Source organism: Cajanus cajan, chromosome 1 (assembly GCF_000230855.2).
Source record: "Cajanus cajan strain Asha chromosome 1, NIPB_CcT2T_4, whole genome shotgun sequence".
In the NCBI taxonomy this organism is placed as follows: Eukaryota; Viridiplantae; Streptophyta; class Magnoliopsida; order Fabales; family Fabaceae; genus Cajanus; species Cajanus cajan.
In genome coordinates this window covers 6002576-6006945 of record NC_138517.1, presented here as the reverse complement: position 1 = coordinate 6006945, position 4370 = coordinate 6002576, and positions in this window count along the sequence as shown.

Here is a 4370-nt window from a genome sequence, read left to right as displayed (position 1 = left end):
TTCCTGACATCAATGTTTGGGAGGATAAGTTACACTTGAAGAGGGAAAACAAATCCTATATTTACATAAGAATATGGTCATTGAATATAAAGATGGACAATGACAAATGACTCTCACATAATAATTGAATAACAAAAATAATGTCCATAAAAGGAGAATGAAGTGAAAAAATACAAGATAAAAAAATAATTTAATATTATTGTATAAAATTATTTTAGAAATTTAAGTGATAAATTTTATCCTTCGTGTAAATATTCATAAATGTAATAATATTTATTAATCCTCCACCGGTAAACCACATGTTTAGTGATTTAACATAGGGAGACACTAAAAGGATACTTCCTATTATAAGTAACCAACAAATTTTTTGGGCAAATATTATGAATAACAAAATATTTTGCTTCAACGACGTAACAAATAAAAAATATTACGTAGTGATATTTATTAAGAAATAAGAAGTAGCATTTAATATGAATAATAAAGATAAGTTGGGAAACATGACATGGCGCGTGCTAGGATTCTGACAGCATTTATAAATGAGGGAGATAAGCTACCACTGAAAAAAAGGTGAGCACTAATAAATACGCAAGTTTCGATTAAGAAAAACAATTAGTCTTTTGATTAATTGAAAAATTATTTTAATAATTAAGCTCATGGAAATAAAATTAATTTAATACTTACCAATAATAACAAATAATTTACAATAATATATTTTATTTAAGTTACAAAAAATATGTTTTAATACTTAATTTATATTTATTCAAAGTTTTAATTAATTTGTTTGTTTAATATGGTCTTTTAATTTTTGGATTTTATATTATTTTTTGTAAACTTCGTGAATACACTTAATGAAAATATCTTTACGTAGAAAACATGTTAAGTGTGTTACATTATAAACTCCTCCAAAAATATTTATGGGAAAAAATAAGAAAAAAATAATTTTTCATAAATTAATTTCCAAAAGTATTTTAAATTTTTTATATAAAGTAGTTTTAATTATAAAAATTATTTAATTTTTTTATATTTTTTTTCTGTAAATAAATTTGGAAAAATCATTCAAATAAACCCTTGTTCATTATTTTCCTAAAAAGGAATAAAATAGTTGCTCTTTGTTCTTTCTCTTCTTCATCTTTTCTTTCTTCACGAAATCTCTATGAAAGCATTATAAAGAAGCATTGAAATAAGAGATAAAAATGCAGAATTAGAAAAGTCACTTTGGAAAGAGCCACCACTGGTGAAATAAGAGAAGGCATGAAATAACTCTGTCATTAACCTTTTTTCTACACAAGTCTCCAAACAAAATAGCTCAAAATCATCAGCAACTTTGAATTGAAATTTTAATATTACATATCTTTCCAAATTGTCTTTTACATGGAAGAGATACAGCATGAGTGCCTGACCCATATGCCATGATAAATGTAACTCCAGAAAACAAAATCATAACTTAAAGCAATTATATTATATAAAAAATTAAGATTGTAATTTATAAGTATAGTGGTTAGATAAAATACATTATAATAAAAGAAGTTTTCAAAGGAAATTTGAAACTTCTTCAGTAATATATTGCTCCACACTAAATGCAATAGATGAGGCAATATTTGTGTTGATGGTTGTGAATTACGTTACTCTTTTTGAATTCTATTTCTCTGATATTAAAATTAGTATAGTTGTTTGTGTGATGTATAAATTAATTTAAAATATATTTTATATAATAAAAATTATTTTTATTAGTTTCATATTTTAAAGTTTATTTATATTTTGAAATTATTGTTATATTTATTTTATAATAAAAAAAATTGATTATGTAGCATTTATTTTAAAAAAAATTATTAGTTCAAATAGTTTGGTACTTATTCTTCTTAAGTGATGATGAAAGTTTAATCTTAAGTCTTAACTTGGTATGAAATCGCAATTGGAGGTACCTCTTTATCCTTATAGGGAACGACCTCATAAAAAAGGTTATACATCCTTATAAAAAAAAAAACTTAACTATTAATTATGAGAATTTCTTTTAAATAGTTTTTGGTGACTGCAATTATGTGGTATGTGTTAGACATAAATTAATTTTTTTCTTCATAAACAAAAAAAAAACTATTAATTATGAGAATTTCTTTTAAATAGCTTTTGGTGACTGCAATTATGTGCTATGTGTTAGACATAAATTAAATTTTTTTCTTCATATTTTTCTTGCTTGAAGATGCGAATTGTGTTTTTGTTTCATTGTTGACTTAAAAATGTTAATAACTTACATCTATTGAAATTATCGGTTGATTGAGTTGGTTCATCTTTCCAAATTTATGATAATTAATTGTTAAGTCAAAAGACGATCCTTGATCCCTCAAGTTTTGGAATTTTAATGTTAACAAAAGAAAACATTTTTATCAGATAAAATGTAAGACGCATATCGTCTATAAGATGATGTGAATCAGACGAAACATACAGTCTGCACCATATATAGTAAATGTTCATTATTTATTGAGATTAACAACAAAATTCATTTGAATATTTTATTTCTTAACATATCAAATTAGAAAATCATCTTAGAGCTCACAAATGTATTAAAAAAATAAGACCATATTTTTCGTTAAAACCAAGGACGGAGATCATTGAAATCACAGAGAAAATATAAAGGCGTTATTATTGTTGCTCTACGCTAAAATTATTTCTACAAGTTTCGTTTGGCATGGAAAGATGATAAATAACTTTCTTGATCATGTAAGAAATATCATTTGATGAAATGTATTTAATATTTGTATTAAATGAGTCAATGGTTACCTCCCATCATAAGGAAATATGTTAAAGACAACGAAACAAACTTGTGAATTGGACTCAAACTGTTGCAACGGTCATCTTCTCCAAAGCTACTATGTAAGAATGATTTAAAGCTTAAGAAAAAAGAAAGACATGTGTACAAAGGTAAAGATATACATGAAGAAACACACTCTATAAATTATACTTGTGTATAAACTTCATTCTTTCTTGTAAAAAGTTGAATACACTATATTGGTTGTATAATGTCTAAGTGAGATGAAAACAACATATTTGTAACCTTCATAACTATTGTTATAAGGTTGAACCTGGAGAAGCTTGTCTAAAAAATAATACTTGATTGAGCTTGGAAAGACTTGTTTGAAAAAGAATACTTGGTTGTTAAGCCTAAAGTGGTTTGTTGTGGAAATAATAATTGGATAATTATTTGAAGAGACAAGTCAGAAAATACTTAGAGTTGAGATAAAGGTAACTTGTTGAAAGAATATTTGTATCTTTGTTGAAAAAAGTGGAACTCAATTTGGTTGAATTGAAAATTAGACGTAGTCTTTATGGTTGAGACAAACTGATAAAAAAAATATTCATGTTCTGTGTGACTTATTTCACACTTCATTTGACTAGCGTTAGAACTTTATTATAAAAAAGTGTGAGTTTTTGATACACACTACTCAACTCTCTTCTAGTGTTTATCATTTCTCTATATTAATTACACCAATTAATTAAGCTTTATAAATTTAGTATGCTTAAAATGAAGGAACTAAAAATACAAAATTGCATAATTTAACTATCACACTATTATGTAATCAATATCTATCATTTAACTGATAAAATATTTGATTGAGATTGTACACCATGAAAAATTTCAAAAATAACTTAAATTTTAGTACTTATAATGATACAACTAAATAACATTCAAGTAAATGTAATTATTGACTTGTAGCACTCCAAACATGGTATAAAATCCTTATTTTAAGTTATTTGATATGCAACATTTTTCTCATTCATGGGTTAGCCAATGATAAAATATATCAATTTGTTTGTTATTTCATCCACTACTTGAATAAGATTTTCAAACTTCAACATAATAATCTCATAAAAAATAAAAAGGCACGTGCTATTAAATGTATACAATGAAAAATCAATAATATGTTGGAATTTAACATATATTTTATAAAATTTATAATCAAATAAAAAGGATAATAATGAACGTAAAAAATCAAAATTTAAACTTTTCCTTGATACAAAGATCTATAATTTATGAATTCATGGGTTATACAATATATATTTCAAATATTTTGATCATATCATCTGCAATTTTTTTAGTTTTAATTACATAAACAACAACGATCTTCTAATGAAACATCATTCCCTTTAAATTATTGATGCATTCTTCATTATCTTCTAAAATATGATTGTGATTTTGACTCAGATTTTCTATTTGCAAAATATAATATGCATTTTGAAATTAAATACAAAATAAAAACAAAAAAAATTCCAGCATGCATTAGAAATTGGTGTCAAATGAAACAACAAATGACCACCAAACAAATAATGTACAAAACATATAATGTATCCATGACTTTCCAATATTAACACAAATA